The sequence below is a fragment of the Manis javanica genome, chromosome 14 (genome assembly GCF_040802235.1).
Source record: "Manis javanica isolate MJ-LG chromosome 14, MJ_LKY, whole genome shotgun sequence".
In the NCBI taxonomy this organism is placed as follows: domain Eukaryota; kingdom Metazoa; phylum Chordata; class Mammalia; order Pholidota; family Manidae; genus Manis; species Manis javanica.
The window spans coordinates 68,079,022-68,100,114 of NC_133169.1; the positions used below are offsets into that span (position 1 = coordinate 68,079,022).

The window sequence follows — 21,093 nt, forward strand, 5'->3', positions numbered from 1 at the left end:
CATTCATTCTCTAATTCATTTTCATTCAATTACCCTGGAAATCATATTACCTGTTTTCCAATGAATAAACTGAGATTGATAAGATGTTAAGTTTTCCCCATGATTTATCATAGTTATGAGTAAGTGAAACTAATATTTCAACACAGATATGTTTTACTGTTCTTTTGCAATTCACATGAGGTATAAATTCACCATGAAAATGCCAAATATAAAATTATTGAAACACTCTTGTTTTTTTTACTATCAAGAGTAGTAGTTATAATCTATTTTCCACTTTCTTTTGGCTTTATAACCTCCCTAAGACTCATTCCAGCTTATTTTTGGTGTGTGTCTCAGATCCCTTTATGTTTGTCAAAACAATTAAGCTGTAGCAATTCAATTGATCCTTAATTTATGTATTTTTAAATTAACCTGCAAGGCCCTTGAATAATAGAGTCCATGTCATATTTACTCCTGTATCACACCTTTTAATAGTTCAGACTTAGATAATGGAATAATTAGATGAATGAAAAATTATCAAAACAAAATAATACATTTCAGCAAACTTTGGCTAATATAGCATCTGGCAAGATAGGGAGTAGCTCATCTACTTTCATAACATAAAGCCTATGTGTTCCCACTTGCAAAAAATAAGGAATAAATGATTTTTAAGAATTAATTTGAGCAATTTATAATTTTTCATTGTCTCCATTTGTGAGATTAAACTCATATCAGAGAATTATTGAAGAGCAAATAAATTATTTGAAACACATGTCTCAAAATTATGTAATTCTAAGTGAATTAACCTAGACAGAAAAGGATTCAAAGATTATTAACTCTGTAGCTATGAAATGAAAATTTGTTATTAAAAGTTTTCTGGTTTTGTAGAATAATGAAAACAATTACTTTACTTTAAAAAAACCTTATCTGTTTGAATTAATAATAGAACAAATATAATGAATATACAACTAGTGTAATGTGTTTGGAGAATAATAGCTGAATTGAATGAAATGATGACATTTCCAGGAGTAGACTATGGCACTGATTCCATAGAGGGAGTATTAAGATTGACATCTTTCCTTTGTGTTATTTATGTCATCTGTGCCTACCTTGTTGAAGGCTTAAACTCATCTTGAAGTTCAATGTGAGTTTTGCTTTCAGAGTCAGGCTAATGTTCTTGAAGTGGATGGAAGCTAAGTTTTCAATAATATTAATTCCAAGAAACAGTGGGGTGTGTGGTTTTTTTAAAGCAACATGTTATCAAAAAATCTCTTATGGAAAACAAATGTAACCAGAACCTCAGCTTTTCTCATATCTCTCTGGGCATATTCCTTTATCTTAGATTACTGGTCCACAGGGCTCCTCCAAGTATAGCCATTTTAACAGATTTATTGAAACATACCTGGCTTCTAAAAGAAGAAAAGCCAAGGATTCATTATTGAATAGGTGACAAAATTATGAAGCTAGAGCCTAACTCTAATACATGAGAGATAAATAAAACTCTCAAATGTAGAATACTTGAAGAATATTAATTGAAAATTGTGCTCAAGGCAATTATGGAAATTATCATAATTTCTGACTATGTATGGCCCAAAACAATCATGTTCTCTTTAGTAACAAATGCGTGGATGGAGTTGTTCTTCCTCAAATACCACATTCCACCCCTAGTGTAGACAAAATATTAACTGCAGCAGATCATGTGTATGACATAAACATCTAGAAAAGTCATACTAGAACCAAATCTTGTACGTGTTGGCTGCGTAGTTGTGTTTAATGATATTAACATATTATTTGAAGGTTGAATTTATCACATTGACTGAAAGTTTATTTTTTGGAAAATTTATAGTCTCATCAGCATAAAATCAAAGACCAGTTTATCTCATGCTACAAAGAACCCAGAAATTCAGAAGTGTGTAATATATATTTCTACAACATATATGATAGACAAACCCTTAGGCAGAGATACCAAGGAAAAGGAAGAGAAGACAAAAATAAAGAAAAGATCAGAAATGTAAAAAGAAGTTACCACTGACACAGAAAAACTCAAATAATTATACGAAAATCACATGGGAAATGATATGCCAATAAATTTGACAAACTAAAAGACATGTATAAATTCCTAGAAACATACCATCTTCCTTACCCAGGAATAAACTGAAAACCTGAACAGACCAATTACTTCTAACAAGATTGAATTGGTAATCAAAAAATTCCCAATAAACAAAATTCAACAACCAGACAGCTTCATGGGTGAAAGCTACCAAACTTTTAAAGAGCTAATACTCTTTTGAAAGTATTCCAGAAAAATGGAAGAGGTAGGAGTAATTCTAAACTAATTCTGGGAGGTCAAACTACAAAAACTAGACAAATATGAAAAAAGAAAACTACAAACCATAATAATACATTAACTGAATTGTCATGGTTTGGACATTTTATAGTCTCATCAGCATAAAATCAAGAGGACCAGCTTATATTTTAAAGAGAAATTCAGAAATGTGTAATGACATATACTTTTAAATATTTCTAGATCAGCTTTGGAAATGGAGCTGTTAGAAGAGTTTTCAACCTAAAAGCCATTTAAAAATATGAACTATAACCCATAGCTATAGTTTTCAGATACTAAATAACATCAATACCTCTAAGCCTATTCATTTGGGTGGACATCTGTATACTAAATCAGAATAACTTTCTTTGCGAGCAGGGACTACTACATCTATAAAACTAAAAGATGTCCATGTAGACATTCTATGTGTCATAGGCTGCCAGGAAAGGGGCTTTTGTAAAAAACTGGAAATAACTTACCTAAATTAATGTTTTTATTTGGGTATTTTTTCACTGCTGTCATTACTGTTTCTTTTCATGAAGAAAGTGGGTTTAATTTATCCACGCGTTTCATCTCCAGCAGCAATGATAAAGCATGTGCATGATGAATTTGTGATTGGTCATAATGATTTAACCAAAGGATATGGGATTGAAAGAGGTAAACAAGGAAGCATGAAGAACATTAACGTGCCCTTACGTGGTCTCCAAGGTACAATCTATTCAGTTTCTCAAGAGAAAGGGATACTAAGCAGATAGTCAACCTCAGGTGTGTACCCCACAGACATTTTCTCTGGAGAGTAATAAAAGTTTATAAAGTTATCCCTTCTTTTGGTAATACAGAAATCCAATGATAGCATTTTTTCACCACAGAGATTAGGAAATTGTTACATTTCCCAGGAGTTTCTGTTAACACTCTTTAAAGTAAAATTTCAGGTATGACCTTATGGTAATATCACCTGACAGTCTGAACTCTACTATATTTAAATGGTTCCCTTATCAATCAACAAATATCCTTCATCTAAACTGTTGTGTTTAAAAAATAAAGTTGTGTTACTTTCTTTTTGTCTACCACATTGTATTACATAACATTTATCCAGGAGTCTGTACACATTTTATAGCTTATTACTTATTACTTTTCACATGAAATTGTATAACCTTTATGCTAAAAACCTCTTCAATACAGATGACACGCTATTTAGATCAGGATTTCCAAGACTCTGTGGAAAAGTAGAAAACTTTTCCTTTTCTAAGGAATGCAACTGTGTGAAGTAAAGTGATAAATAATGCTTCAAAACAATAAAGATATAATTGAAAGTACTGTATTGTGTGCTAGATATCTAAAACTTAGATTAAAGTGAGTACCACCCAACCTTGTCTATCACCTCACTTAAACAGTTAGTGAGTATTGGCATCAGCAAGCATAATATCTTCAAATGTTTTATTTTGTCATTATTTCTATTTTCTCCTGAACATGGCTGTTAGTTGATAATACAGACATAAAAGCGTTAAGGGATTACTTATAATTTGTATCCTTTAAATTTTCCCGTGTGTAATTTTAAGGGTGATTTTTTCATTGTTATTTTATGTTACCAATTATAAATGACTGTTGTGAACAGATATTAAAGCAGATATAAGAATTGTACAAATCATTAATGTTGATTTACATGACTGTATTAATATACTTAGTATATTTTTCTAGTTCTATTGAGACATAATTGATGTACAACCTTGAGTTTAAGGTGGACAGTGTGATGATTTGATACATTTATATACTGCAAAATGATCACCACAATGATGTTAATTCAGACATACATTACCTCACAAAATTACCTCATGTGCATGTGAGTCTGCAGTAATATATTTAAAATTTACAGTCTCAGCACCTTTCGACTGTATAACACAATATTGGTACCTGTAGTCACCCTGCTGTACATTAAATACCCAGAACTTATTCCTATTAAAATTGGAAGTTTGATCCCTTTGATCAACATCTGCTATATATTCCAAAACCCCAGCTCCTGACAACCACTATTCTCTCTGTTTCTATGAATTTGGCTTACTTAGATTCCATGTATAAGTCACACTATACAGTATTCATCTTTACTATCTAACTCATTTCACTTACAATAATGTCCTTAAGGTTCATCTATTTTGATGTAAACGGAAGGATCTCCTATATTATATTAACTTTATTCATTCATCTTTCAATGGACACAGGTTGTTTTTATTTTCTGTTTTGACTTTTGTGACTAATACTGCAATGAACATAGGCATGGAGCTGTCTTTTCCAAACAGACTGTTAGGTCATATGACTCCTTTGTCAAATATTAGTTACTTTATTGTACATGCATGAGTTTCATTTCTAGAATGTTGATTTGGTTGCATTGGTCTATGAGTCTGCTTTCATGCCAGTGCCATATTGTTTTAATTACAATATCTTTGTGATGTAATTTGAAATCACAAACTGTGAAGCCTCCAATTTTGTTCTTCTTTTTAAGAATTTCTTTGGCTACTAGGGTATTTCTATGCTTCTATATGACTTTCAAAATTATTTTGTATTTCTGTGAAAAATGCCTTTACAATTTTGATGAAGACTGCATTTAATCTAAAAACAGCTTTGGATAATTTTGTCATTACAACAATAAAAATTTTTCCAATCCATGGGCATGCTACATATTTTCATTTACTTGTATTTTATTTAATTTCTTTAATCAATGTTTTATAATTGAGAGCACAGATCTTTTATCTCATTTGAATTTCTTGCTGAATATTTTACTGTTTTTGAATATATGGGATTGTTTTATTTATTTTCATATATTTTATTTTTCTGTTTAGGAACAAATGAATGTGTATGTTGATTGTACATCATACAAATTTACTTCTAACATTTTTTTATAGCGTTCTTGGGAGTTTCTATAAAAATATGTCATTTGCAAAGGAAGACAATTTAATTCTTCATTTCCAATTTGGATATATTTCACATGTTTTATTTGTTTGTCTAATTGCTTTAGTTAAGATTTTCAGCACCTTACTGAAAAGAACTGGAGGGAGTGGGCGCACATGCCTTGTTCCTGATCTTGGAGTAAATTATTTGATCTTTTTATCATTGATTATAATGTTAGTTGTCGGATTGTCATGTATCTCCTTGAATAAGGACACATGAAACTGAAATACAGAGAGAAAAATGAATCTCTAGGAATGAAAGAATGAAAAGAGAGTTGTATGGTAACTCCAAATGAATCAATATTTGTGTAATAGGGATACCAGAAGGACAAGATAGAGACAAAGAGTTAGAAACACTCTTTGAGGAAATAACTGGTGAAAATTTCTGGGGAAGAAAATAGATACTCAGGTCACGGAAGGCCAGAGATCCTCTAACAAAAGAACCCCAGGAGGACACCACCAAGACATACAATAATTAAAAAGGCAAAGAATAAGGATAAGGAAATAGTATTGAAAGCAGCCAGAGAGAGAACAAAGATTACTTATAATGGAAACCCTGTGAAACTATCATCAGACTTCTCAGCAGAGACTTTATAGGTCAGAGGGAGGGGCATGAATAATTTGATGTATGGAAACAGAAGGACCTCTGACCAAAAATCTCAACCCAGCAAGATTTTCATTCAAATTTGAAGCAGAGATTAAATGTTTCCCATGTAAATGAAGGCCTAAGGAATGTACAATCACTAAACTAGAATTACAGAACACATTAAAAGGACTGCTGTAGACAGAAATGTTCCTTAGGCTGAAGAGCTTTCACCAGTGAAAATGAATGCACATTAAAGGTAGTAGGCCAATTAATTACAAAGCACATACAAAATTAAAACAAAACAAAGGTAGTAAAGTTAACTACATAAGATGGCTCAAAGGATACCCCAAAAATGCAGATTATGACATCTAATACATAAAGTGCGGAGGAGGAAAACGAAGATAAAAGCACTTTTAGATTGTGTTTGAAATAAAGCAATCATCAACTTAATATAGGCTGTTATCTACTTCAGAAGCTATCCTTGAACCTTATGATAAGTACAAACCTAAAGCCTGTAACAGACACACAAAAAAGTAAAAAAGGGAAATACAACCACACAACACTAAAGAAAACCACCAACAAGGGAGGAAGAAAGGAACAGAGAGGAACCACAAAACAAACAGAAAACAGTTGATAAACTGGTGATAACATATACCTACCAATAATTACATTATATGTAAATGGACTGAGTGCACTAATCAAAAGACACGAATGGCAGAATAGATCAAGAAACAAGACCAGTGTATACGCTGCCTACAGGAGATTCATTTCAGACCCAAAGACATGCACAAATTAAAAGTGAAGGGATGGAAAAATGTTTCATAAAAATAATAGGGGGAAGATGATTCTAGTCCATGCTTTCTCTTCCATGGATGGAAGTTACACCCCACCATAAATTTCAAATTTATTTGTATTTCAGGAAGTCGCAAGGTAAACTCCATATAATAGTTGTTATATATATAATAATATGATTTCTTTGTTTATAGTATTTCATAAAGAATGGAGTATATCAGAGAAGAAGTTATTATAGGTAGAAAGGAACATTAGTTTGATAATCACTGATATAAAGATGGTGGCACAATAAAATACCTACTTTGTGGTAACACATGCCTTGCTGAATTTCTTTTATAAACAAAATTTTGGCAATAATTTAAACATATATCAAATACATAGCTCCAGTAGAACCAGTCAGTAAGAGCATAAGACAGGCAGCTAGGCAAAAGCAGCCAAGTTAATTCATTGAATAAATTTGTGAGGTGTAGTGTGGAAACACTGTAATAAAGATTTGTGATCAACAGACTTTAACATCCACAATTTATTCTTGATGACAATGTAATAGACAATCCCAATATATGGAGGTCCATCTGCATTTCAAAGAAAAAGAGAAATAACCATTATAGAAATAATGCATACATAACTTCTCATTAGGAATCTTGCCCTCAGTCATTGTTTAAGGCAGGACACTGGCCCATAAACCTCGTCAGGGCTCCCTTGACCTCATTGTTCCTCAGACTGTAGGTGAGGGGGTACAACACAGGGCTTAAGAGAGTAAGAAATGCTGACACAACCTTGTCATGGTTAGCTGATCTATAGGATCTGGATCTCATGTAAGTAAAAATGCCTGCTCCATTAAACAGTCCCACCACAGCCAAATGTGAGAAGCAGGTGGCAAAAGCTTTTTTGTGGGCTTCAGTAGAATGCATCTGGAGAAGAGCAGCCAGGGTGAGACTATAGGAAACCTGAATGAGGGAAGGTGGGACCAGGAGCGTTAACACATAGCAGGTGTACACGTCGGCACAAGCCAAACGCACCAGAGTGAGCACATCACCGAAGAAATGTTCAATCTCCTGAGCCCTGCAAAACAGGAAGCCCAGGGTGGCAGCAGCCTGCATGAGCCCATCAGCTGCTCCCAGGAACCACGACCCCCAGGTCATTAGCAGGCATAGTCTTCAGTTTATGAGGATGGGGTATCTCAGGAGGTGGCAAATAGCCACATAGCGGTCGTAGGACATGGCCACCAGGAGGAAGCATCCACCTCCTCCCAATGTGAGGAAGAAGATCTGCACCCCACAGCCAGTGGGGGAGAAGGACTTTCTCCCTCTCACGTAGTGAGCAGTCATCTTGGGCACAGTGGTGCAGACCAGCACCAGGTCCTTGAGGGAGAGCTGGCTCAGCAGGAAGTACATGGGCGTGTGCAGCCGGGGGTCCCGGTGAATCAGCAGGATCATGAGGGCGTTACCCACGAGGGAGGGGAAGGCAACTGTCGGAGCCATCACAAAGAGAAACGGGTGGGCTTGTGAGTGGTTAAAGAGTCCTAGGAGAATTAACTCTGAGGTAGTGTCCCCACTTTCCATGATTTCAACAGGATTAACACTAAAAACGGCGAAATAGATGAATTTCATCAGATACAGTGCTCCATTTCAATTATATTTTTCATGAAAATAACTGAAAATAACAAAACTTATTTCAAACACTTGATCTGCCATTTGAAAAATCTTTTAATTAGAACATAAAATTAATTTCACTATTTTCTTGTTTTCAAGGTTTTAATTTTAACTACTTCTCAGTTTAGTTTTTTTAATAGACACAATAAATGAGAATTCTTTGTAAATCCAATTTGCTTTGTAAGCGTATCTTTATGCTCTATGATGGCAACACAAATGGACAAGGTATTAATTATACAATTTATAAAATATTTGTTCTAGCCTTGTATAAAGCACAGTATTACTCTTGGAAGCAGAATTAAATCGATGCATTTAAGTGTGTAAAAGCTAAGTACTCGATAATGGAGTTATACCTATGTAACATTTCAAAACTTATTGAAACTTAACCAAAATCAGACAATTTTTCCTGATGTTGAGTAATCTTAGGAGGCATTCTTTACTTTCCAAACAAGACAGCTTATTTCCTCTGGTCTAGGAACTGACAGACCTGAGTCTGCAGATGGAAACATAACTACTTGGAATTGACAGTGCCTTTAGCTTGAATGTATCACGTTATACACTGAAAACAAGAATGACCTTCTTTGAATGCTTTCACACAAAGCAAGACTGTACTGCTTAGTGTGCTCTCATTTACTGTATAAAGGCACTCGTGTAATGACACTGTTTCCCCTCAAATTCACAGAAATATAGTATCTTCTGATAAAGAAGAAAAAATAAAAAGTCATTCGTTTCTCACCGAGCAGAGATAAATTACTTTCCTCCTCGGTGCCAAGAGAACATACATATTTAAGGGCAATTTCATTTCTTATCTGCTGTTACTGGAACTATTTATTCTTTTTGAATAAATATGACCAGAGATGGGGATGGTAAATCAGTCTCAAGGATCTGATGTCATTCAGTGAAGTGACATGGTGGCAGGAGTCCCCATCCTCCATCGTCATTCCTTCTCCCCACTGCACACAGCCCTCCCATACTGGAAGGCCAATGAAGGCAGACAAAGGCAGTGCCAGGCCTCACTCAGTCCCCAGCCTCACTGCGGGAGCATCGTGGTTGTAGGGGCGGCATTCTGCTGGAGGGTTTTAGTTGGTTGACTCAGAGTTAGACGTCACAGAGCCCACTTCCTCTTTGCATTTTCCAAAACTTTTTCTATCTGCAAAGCCCTACATTTGTGACTTGCACTCTGAACACCTAGTAACTAATCCTACTGATTCATTTCTTTGATTGGAAGACTTCTTATTTTCCATTATTCTCATCTCTTCTTCTTGAATGTTGACAAAACTTCAAACTTGTTTAAAAATCAATGCATAAAAAGTAAATGGTGCCTTTGTGTTTGCATGCGTGTGTGTGTGTGTGTGTGTGTGTGTGTGTGTGTGTGTGTGAAGTAAGAGAGCACTTGTGAAAGAGAAAGAACATTTTTAAGAGGTGCGGAGTCTGAATGCCACTTACTATTTAGTTTTTTAAAAACAACAATAAAAAATAAGGCAAATAAGTGTTAAAAAATCTGTAGTTTAGTTATTGTAGGGTGTTGGGTAATTTTCTTAAAATAGTTTTTGCTATTATTCTACCTACTTTTAGGTATTCTGTAGTACAGTGACATGCATATTTGCATTTTTTTCTGCAACTGTCACCAATATCCATTGCCAGGACTCTATGCATATTATCAAACTAAAAATACGTGCCCTTTAAACAGTGACCCTCTAAACCTCCTGCCCCCAGAAACTGTCAGGCATCTTACTACTGTTCTGTCTCTTTAAATTTGACTCTTATGGGATCATCAGATAAGTGGAATTATACAAAATTTGACCTTTTGTGCCTGGCTTATTTCTTTTAACATAACATCCTCAACCCTCATCCATGCTGCAAATGTATCAGAATTTCATTCCTTCCTAAGGTGAATAATATATTCCTTTGTATGTATAATGTTTTCCTTATTAATTCCATCCATCTATGGACATTTGGGTTGATTGATGCTGCATTAATATTCCTAACTCTACTTTCACGCTATGTGAATGAGTCAGTTTTCCACTGATTTAAGTATCTGTAAACCTACACAAGATATTAAGAGATAATTCCTAACTAAATTGCCAACAGGTAAAAAGTGTGGTTGGAAATAAAAATGAAGAATTAACTCATCCTGCAAGTAAAGAATAGTGGCACTAAGTGAAGAATGGAAGTTCAACATTGACTAGTGCAGGAACAGGAAGATTTACTAATCTAAAACATAAGTATTTATCTTTCTTTTTTCACTATGGCTTCAGAAATATTTTTTCTCTCTGTTCCCAGACTTTTGCTTAGAATATTTCTAAAACTTCTAGTTATTTGTGTTCAGTCTCAGAATCATCTCTTTGACAATGCTAATAGAAGGCACAAAGATACACACTTCCTATTATAGAGTTATCACAGAAAATTTAGAATAGTGTCTATAATTTTTCTTCTACATTTTTCTGATCCTTGTTGCCCTAACATTAAAACTGAACACTTTTTCTTTAGGATGCTGAGATGATTAACCAACCTATGCTCTAAAAACTAAAATAGTAACATCAAATCATTCACTGGACAGGTTATTATTATAGTTTTTACCTGATGACTGTGTCAGCTTGCATACATTTCAGTTCTCCAGATTGTAGGACAGACAAATAGAGGCTTTTATCTGTGAATCTATATGGTGTAAACAGCAGAACTATGGATTTTCTGTGGTTCAAAAGTCATTCTATGGAAAGGGATGATATATTTGCCAACCACATATATTATAAGGGCTTAATATCCAAAATATATTAAAGAAACATACGCAGTTCAGTATCACAGAGCAAATAATCTAAATAGAAAATGAAGACAGGACCTGAGTATAATTTTTCCAAAGTGCATATGCAAAAGGCCACCAGGTATTGAAAAGGTGCCTCAACATCACTAATGGATAGAGAACTAGAAGTCAAAACCATAACCAGGTATCACCTCATATATCTCACCATGGCTGTTGTCAGACAGAAAACAAATATAAACAAGATATGGGAAAAGGTATCTCTCAGACACTGTTGATGTAAATGTGAAATGGAGTAGTCTATGTATCGAATACAGTACAGTGGTGACTCAGAAACTTAAATATAAACCCCATTTGATCCAATGATACCACTACTGGGATGTACCTGAAAGAACGGAAATCAGTATATCAAAGAGTATCTTCACTCCCATGTTCATTGCTGCATTATTGAAAAAAGCCAAGCTATAGAAACAACCTAAAATATCTTTGATGGATAAGTGCTAAAATAAAATTATACACACACACATCCATGGTATATCATTCATAGATAAGAATGAGGAAAGTCTTGCCATTGGTGACCAAATGGGGGAATCCGGAAGGCATTATTCTAAGTGAGGTCAGCCAGACAGAAAGACAAATACTGTATGGCCTAACTTACATGTGGAATCTAAAAATCAAGCAAACAAACAACTTTGTATTTACAGAGAATAAGATGGTAGCTGCCTCAGGCTTCAGTGAGGGGAAAAAGGGGCGATGGATGTCAAAAGGTAAAACTTTTTAGTTAGAAGGAAAAGTTAAGAGGATGTTATGTAGAGCTTGATGACTATAGTTAATAATATGTTATTCTATACTTAATAGTTGCTTAAAATAAATCTTATAAATTATCACTAACCCTCAATGAGTTAATTCTGTGAACTATGTGATTTGATGTTGCATTAACTATCCTCATCTTGGTAATGATTCAACTATATATATACTTATATATAAATATATATGTATATAAAATTTTCACATTGTATACTTTATTTTTATTTATTATTAGGATATACAACATATTTGTTTCAGATGTACAACATACTGAGTCAATAAATATACACACAAATACAAGTATATTTGTCAATCATCCCACAAATAAGAAGGTTTTAAAAAGCAAAATCAGTCACATAAAATCAAGAACAAAAACAGAGTTAGAGGACTGATACTGCCCAACGTCAGGACTTAGTTGGAAGCTACAATAATCAAGACAGTGAGGTAATGACCAAAAAGCATAAAATAGGTCAATGCAATAGAATAGAAAGCTCAAAAATAGACCTCTGTAAACATAATCAACTCATATTCGACAAAGGAGCAGATTGCCTATTCAACTGATAATGTTGCTGGAAAAACTTAGCATGAAAAAACAGTCCAGATATATACTATACACACTTTAGAGAATTTGATTCAAAATGGATCTTAGACATGAATGCAAAGCATTGCAGTATAAAACCCTGCTAGACAGCCTAAGAGAAAGTCTTGATAACCTTAGTTGTATGATGCCGTTTTAGATACAACATCAAAGGCAGGATTCATGAAAGCAAATGTTGGTAACCTGGACTACAGTAAAATTAAAAACTCCTGTTCTGAGAAAGAAAATATCAAGAGAAGGAGAAGACAAGCAACAGGCTGGGAGAAATAATTCGTGGAAGACATATAGGATCAAAGACCCTTATTCAAATTATGCAAAGAACAAATAAAATTCAACAATAAGGAAACAAACACTCCCACTGAAAATTGGGTACTTCACTGACGAAGACACACAGATGTCAAATAAAGATTTGAAAAGATGCTCCATATCATATATCATCAAGAAAATAAAAGTAAAAACAATGAGATACCACTGCACACAATTTGATTGGCCAGTTCCAGATATTAATAGAAACGCTGCTGAGAAGGTGCAGCACCAGGAAGGCGTACATATTAGTTACAGGAATTCAAAATGGTACAGCCACTTGGAAATTAGTTTTGGTGGGTTTTTTACAAACCATACATACTTTTATCATGTGGTCAGGCAAACATGTTCCTCGGTATTTACCCAAAGAAGGTGAAAACTTATATACACAAATGAAAATGCAAAAGAATATCCATAGCAGCTTTATTGTTAGTTGCTAAAACTTGGAATAAGTCAAGGTGGCATTCAGCAGGTGGAAAGGTAAATGAATGTTGGGCATGCAGAAAATGGGATATTATTCATAAATAAAAGGAAACGAGCCGTCTAGCTATAAAAAGACATGGGGAAACTTAAATGCCCATTATTAAGTAAAAGAAGCTAATTTCAAAATGTTTATTGCATGATTCCAACTATACCACATTCTACAAAAGCCAAAACTATGGAGAATGGAAGAATTCAGTGGCTGCCAGAAGCTGATGGAAGTAAGGGAGAAAAATAGGCAAAGCACAGAAGATTTGGGGGGTAGTGAAATGCTCTCTGTGATATACTCATGAGTAAATGTCATTCTACATTTATACAACTCACAGAATGCAGAACACTAAGATGGAAACCCTAATGTAAACTCTGGATGTTGAGTAATTATGAGATGTCAATGTTCAATTCTTGGTTTAAAAGAAGTATGACTCTAGTTAGTATATTGCTCTTGTGGGAGGCTATGCATTTGTGGGTATAAGGGTTATGTGGAAAATCTCTATACATCACAATAATTTTTGTTACAAACCTAAAAATCTTCTAAAATGTGTCTTCAAAGGATTTTAAGTAAAAATATTACAAAATAATGGACGTATAATTATTGATGATAATTGTTATTTAAATAAAAGCTGGAATACCTAATGATTTTGGGTGAATAGTCCCGTCAGCAACATTTCCAGAGACTTTTTTATGGCATTATTTCTTAGACTACATATCATGGGATTAAAGGTTGGGGGCACCATGGTGTAGAACACAGAAATGACAAGGTCAAAAATGGAAGGGGCCTGTGAAATAGGCCTCAGATAAGCAGAGAAACCAGTGGAGAGAAATAACACAATCACAATCAGATGTGGAAGGCAAGTGGAGAAGGCTTTTGACCGACCTTCTGTTGATGGCATTTTCTTGACAGTGGAGAACATGTAGGCATAAGAAACAATGATGAAAATAAAACAGCAGATATCCAATACCACACTAATGAGGATAGGTACAATCACTCTTATTATGTTTTCTGAGCAATAAATAGCCAATAACTATGGGATATCATAAAAAAAATGATGGACCACATTAGAACCACAGTAGGATAAGGAAAAGGTACCGGCTGTGTGCATTATGGCGATCAGACCCACACCCAGCCAGGACACGGCTGTCAACTGAACATGCATATTCACATTCATGATGACCTCGTAGTGCAGGGGGTGGCATATGGTAGCATAGCAGTCAAAGCACATCACGGTGAGGAGATTAAGCTCTGCAGTTGCCAAAAACACAAGCAGAAAGACCTGGGCTACACAGCCAGGAAATGAGATGGAGTCACTGTGAGTCAAGGAGTTGGCAATGGATTTGGGGATTATGAATGTAACTAGGCAGAGATCCAAGAAAGACAAATTCTTCAGGAAGAAGTACATGGGGTGCAGCGACGCTTGTCCAAAGTTATGATCATGATAATGAGGACGTTTTCCATTAGTGCCAAGAAGTATATCAAGATGAAGAGCACTGAGTGCAACATGTGCATATTTTCATTGGTAGAAAATCCAATGAGGATAAATTCTATGACAGCTGTGAGATTTGTTGTGCTTGGAGACATAAATCTGTATTAAAAAATAAGAGAAATGAAACGTCATTTTCAAGTCTTTGCATATTCAACTTACAATATAGTTATATATTCATATAGTCATCACACAATCTATTTAATAAAAATGTTACTCCTATCTTGTGGGTTGATCACCAACAGTACCTGAATAACACTGCTTTACTGAACCACTTTATACTCAGTGCACATGCACGTGCCATTTTTATTACCCAAATATATTCTATGAAAGATGCTAAAGGAGTGAAAATTTGAATCGACCTTAACGTAAGTGTTCTGATGGAAAGCACCCTCCCCACGTCTATAAATGGATCCTCAGAAACAGACCAATAACGCTAAATTGTGTCCTAATCTTAATGTCCTTACATCCTATCCCATAATTAACAACATTTGTTTCAGCACATCTTCTAAGAAATTGAATGGGAAACAATTCTTTAAAAAAATGAATTACAGACCTTCCTCAATCCTGTAAACTATCTAACCTATATTCTCTCTACAAAAAACTCAATCTGGAGATGTTCTTACATTTAACATTTTTATATAGAGATAGATCTGCGTTTTCCTCATTCATAATACTCAAATTATTTATCATAAACGTAGGTGGTTTTATGCATATATGCATTACAGTTCTATATGACACATATCCTGATTACCGTAGGTATCAAATCCTACAGGGTATGACTTTTGATTGTTGGCCTTATATTCATCAGCTTATCACTTCCTCTTATTATTTCCCAATTTATCTGCCTTTTTCCCCATATCTAATAAGTTAAAAAGTATTTCTCCATTATCTTTTTTCTTTTTCATCATCTCTGAACTTCAAGTCCCACAATACATGAACTTGTAAGTATGATATTATCCACGTTCACATATTCCCCATCTATTTTCCTGTCTCCTTCTCTCCCTAACATAAGATTAATGCAAATACGTGGTGAGAGAGAAGTGACCATTTATACAGGTGGAGCTAAATTCAGTCTTGGTCTGCTGAATGTAATTTTCCTCTTTTTGCAGTAACATATTGATACCTTCTGTTTGTACAGATTTTGTTCATCCACCTTCATGCAAATGTGGTAAAATATTAAGCCTTTAATATACAATATTCTATCACACACACTCTTCTTATTCTAATTCTCTCAAATATTATGTTCCACTTTTCCCCATGGTGCTGGACTATGTGAACATCTTCAGTAAATATTGATTGTTAGGTTTGGGAAAGTAATAATATAAAGCAATTTTAATACATTAGTGGAAATAATTCCACATATTTTAATGAAAACAAAATAAAGTTTAGAATGTTTTCCAGTCAAAGATGTAAAAATATGGGGTTTACTCAAAATACATGTTCGTAATGATAAAATTAGATTTGATATACATGTGCTGATGTCCCTGTTAAAATATCGTGAATTCTTCAATTTACAAGATCAGTAGTAGCCTCTCAGTGACAGACTAAGAAAAACCCAGGTGTTCATCATGATAAATAGATGTCTATATCTGTCCATCACTTCTACTCTGACATATTAAATGATTAAGAAATAATGCTTAATAGTGTCCCTGAAGATACAATCTGACTCATATATGTCAGTAATATTTTAGGGGTTGAAAAATATAACACGCCTTTTTTGAAGACTCAACATTATTTTAATTTTAGTTTCATCTTGAGGGTCTTCATTATTTACTGTCTACTTCTCATTAATTATTTCATTTAAGATTTTATACACTTTCACTTTAGTATTCTTAATGCTAAATTCAGCACTAACAGATAGTAATGTAATACTCTAATAAAACCACTAAAATCATAATTAGTGGAGCACCTTAAATTTAATAAAAATAATATTTTCTCCCACTGAAACTCACCTCAAAAAAGCTGATATTGTTAATTGAACAATTTATGTACCACACAATAAATTGATCCCTCTAGATATTTTTTTAGTGTTCATTCTTGTAAAATTAGTATTTTAACTACTGTTACTTTTTTCAAATATAAAATGAAAATTTAAATCTAGAATACTTTAAATTTAAAATGATATTTCCACAAAAATTATTTAATAGTATACCTCCAAATCCTGGTACATAAAAGTTCCAGTTGTCTACTTAAGCTTTTTTCTAGTGAAATTTACTGCCATCACAAGGACAGAAGGATACACATTTCCACTGAGTAGAGATAACTAGCTTTGTTGGTTCCTCTGAAAAGTTGTACGATTCTCAACTTTGGCTTCATCGATAACTCAAAGAAAAACAGGAGACCTGAAGAGCTTGACCATGTTACCTCTCCTGCTGATCTCTTGTGTGTTTAAACATAGTTCAAGAGTTGTAATTTATGAAGCTGTTTTATTCCAAAGGGAATATAGTGTTATTGTTTTCTCCATTAACCTGCTCAGTCAGTATCAGCCTATGCTAAATCTCACTCAATTATTTGTGTAATCAGCATGCCATATTTTAACTTTGTTAGTGGTTTACATATCTGTGATAGGACTCCAGTTAATCTGGCATGCAATCTTTCAGTCATTTATTGAGTGCCTACTATGGGTTAGACTCGGTAGATTGCAATACATCATTAAAAGCAGTGCAGTGAGTCAAAGTCCAAAGGTGAGTGTGAATGTACTGCCTCTCACCCGGAGATGGAGGCCTTGGAGAGAGACTGGAGGAAGGGAATACAGTGCAGTCCCAAAAGGAGGGCCACTAACAGCAGGTTCGTTAAGAGCACAAGCGGAGGTGTGACAGGTGAGCCTGGCGATCTCCGGGGAGCAGGGAAACAAGAGACTAGAATATGAGTGAACAAAAAGATTTCATGATCAGGAATACTGCACTTCATGTGAAGCTGTTAATTTTTACTGTGAGAGGAAAGACACAGGTGGTTCTGAGTAGGAGAGAAGCATGTCATGCTATACTTACCTTGATCACTCTCTGGTAAGTGTAGACGGTAGAGAAAGTAGATTGGGAGGAGGGCTGGACGCAAAATACATGGAAAGGAAATACGTCCACAGATTATAAGAATTACTATTGTTAATACACTATACTACACCAAACCATCTACAGAATCAGTTTAATCCCTATCAAAATTAGAATGCCATTTTTCACAGAAATAGAAACTATCATAAATTAGAATGAAATAAAAAAATACTCTGACTAGCAAAAGCAGCCTTGAAAAGAGGGACATAGTTGGAAGCTCTCACTCTCTCATTTCAAGCATTATGAAAAAACCGCAGTAATCAAAATAGTATAGTACTGGTATAAAAATACATACATAGATCAATGGAATATATGGGCTACCCAGAAATTAGTACACATATATATTCAAGTAATATTCGTCAAGGGAGCCAAGAACATGAAATGAAAAATGGTATCCTCTTCAATTAACAGTGTGCGGAAAGTGGATAACTACATGAATAAAAATACAACACTCACAAAAACTAACTCAAGGTGGATCAAAGACTTACACATAAGATCTGATACCATAACACTCCTAGAAACCATACCCAAGAGCCACCTTGACATCAGTCTTGGCAGGGTTTATTGGATACGACACCAAAAGCATAAGCATCAAGGCAAAAATAAACAAGTAGGACTACCCTGAACTACAGTGCTTCTGCAGAGCAGAGAAACGGTAAAACAAAAAGCAATACATGGAAAGGGAAAAAATTTTTGCAGACCATCTACCTGACAAGGAATTAATACCTAAAATACATACATACAATGTAATAGCAAAAACTAAGCAAAAAAATAAAGAAAATATTGTTTAAAAATAGATATCTGCAACAAAATGCAAATAAAGTGAGGTATCAATTTATGATCTGTTAGAGGGCTATTCCCAATAAAATGAGACACTATGTGTTGGCAAGGATGTGGAACCCTTCATGGGAATGTAAATTGGCACAGCCAGTGTGTAAGACACTGTGGACTTCACTCAAAAAATAAAACTACCATACGATTCATCAATCCCACTTCTGTCTATATACCTGAAAGAAATGCGAATATTGTATTCATTTCAGTACTACACCCATAACCAAGAAAGATGTGGAAACATCCAGATGTGGAAATCCTAAGAGTCCTTCAATGAACGATGTAAAATTTGTGAGTTCATATACATAATATATATATATATGTAATGAAATGTTATGCAGTTCTATAAAAAGAAATTTTGCCTTTCTCAATAATTTGGATAGACCTTGGTGGCATTATACTGAGTGAAACAAGTGAGACATACAAAGAATAACACTATGGTTTTATTTACATGAGGAGTCTAAAGAAGCTGAGCTTATAGAAATAGAGCATCAAATGTTGATTGTTGGGTCTCCAATGAGGATGAAATTTGGAGTAGTTGGTCAAATGGAACAAATGCCCAGCTGTAAGACAAATAAAAGCCGCGACTTTTTATCTATAGCATAATGACCATAATTAACAATACTCTGTATATACTTGGGGGTTATTAAGAAAGTAGGTCAGGTTATCACTACACACACACAAATCATTATAATGTGAGGAGTTAAAGGTGTTAACTAACCTTACATTAGGAACAATTTTTCAATACATTTGTGTCTAATTATAACATTATACACCTTAAGCCTACTTATGTTTTGTTTCAATAATACCTACATAAATCTAGGGAAAAAAAATGCAAGAACAAAAGGAGACACACTATGACAATTTCACCGCTATTGATACTAATTTTGATCACTTAGTTGAGATGGTGTCTGCCAACTTCTCCAGGAGTAATGATCAGTACTAGGTGGGCAAATACCTTGATACTAGACCTCTTGTTAGACTGAAAGTTATCATTCCATTTTTAATCCCTTTAGTTGTTTATATGCTATACAACTCCTGAAATTCTGTGCAATGTGCTTAGAGGGTGTTTTTTTAGTGAAAAACACATTGTTTTATTAAGTTATCATTGATATACACTCTTATGAAGATTTCACATGAAAAACATTGTGGTTACTACATTCACCCATATTATAATGTACCCCCCATACCCCATTGCAGTCACAGCCCATCAGTGTAGTAAGATGCCACAGAGTCACTACTTGTCTTCTCTGGGATAACATGTCTTCCCTGTGACCTCACATACACCATGTGTACTGATCATAATACCACTTAATCCCCTCTCTCTCCATCTCCACCCACCCTCCCTCTCCCCTCACCTCCCCTTTCATAACCACTAGTCCCTTCTTGGAGTCTGTGAGTCTGCTGCTGTTTTGTTCCTTCAGTTTTGTTTTGTTGTTATACTCCAGAAATGAGAGAAATCACTTGGTATTTGTCTTTCTCCACCTGGCTAATTTCACTGAGCATAATACCTTCTAACTCCATCCATGTTGTTGCAAATGGTAGGATTTGTTTTCTTCTCATGGCTGAATAGTATCCCATTGTGTATATGTACCACAACTTTTTTATCTATTCATCTACTGATGTACACTTAGGTTGGTTCCATATCTTGGCTATTGTAAATAGTGCTGGGATAAACATAGGGGTGCATGTGTCTTTTTGAATCTGAGATCTTGCTTTCTTGAGGTATATTCCTAGATGTGGAGTTACTGGATCATATGGTATTTCTTTTTCTTTTTTTAGAGGGCATCTCTCATATTTATTGATCAAATGGTTGTTAACAGTTAACAACAATAAAATTCTGTACAGGAGACTCAATGCACAATCATTAATCCACCACAAGCCTAATTCTCATCACTCTCCGATGTTCTGAAGCACAACTAATAAGTTCTTACATGGTGAACAAATTCTTACATAGTAAATAACTTCTTACATGGTGAACAGTACAAAGGCAGTCACCACAGAAACTTTTGGTTTTGATCACGCATTATGAACCACAATCAATCAGGCCAAATATGAATATACGTTTGATTTTTATACTTGATTTATATGTGGATCCCACATTATTTCTCCCTTATTATTATTATTATTATTATTATTATTATTATTATTGTTTTAATAAAATGTTGAAGTGGTAGGTAGATGCAAGATAAAGTTAGAAAATAGTTTAGTGCTCTAAGAAAGCAAATGTAGATGATCAGGTGTGTGCCTATAGACTAAGTATTAATCCAAGCTAGACAAGGGCAACAAAACATCCACGGATGCAGAAGATTTCTCTCAAAAGAGGGGGTGTGGGGTTCTAAGCCTCACCTCTGTTGATTCCCCGATTTCTCACCTGAAGGCCACCCTGCAACTGTGCCTGTCTTAGGTTGTTCTTCCCTTGAGGAACATTACCCATCTATGGCTAAACAGTCATCTCCCGGGGCCATACAGGGAAATGTAAAGTTGGTAAGTGAGAGAGAGTCAAAATTATTT

General features: G+C 34.6%; 2 pseudogenes; both read right to left on the bottom strand.

Moving 5' to 3' along the window:
- Positions 1-7,269: 7,269 nt before the first annotated feature.
- On the bottom strand, positions 7,270-8,217 carry LOC140846257 (olfactory receptor 2T8-like; annotated as a pseudogene).
- A 5,632-nt stretch (positions 8,218-13,849) lies between these two features.
- On the bottom strand, positions 13,850-14,796 carry LOC140846058 (olfactory receptor 14A16-like; annotated as a pseudogene).
- Positions 14,797-21,093: the final 6,297 nt, after the last annotated feature.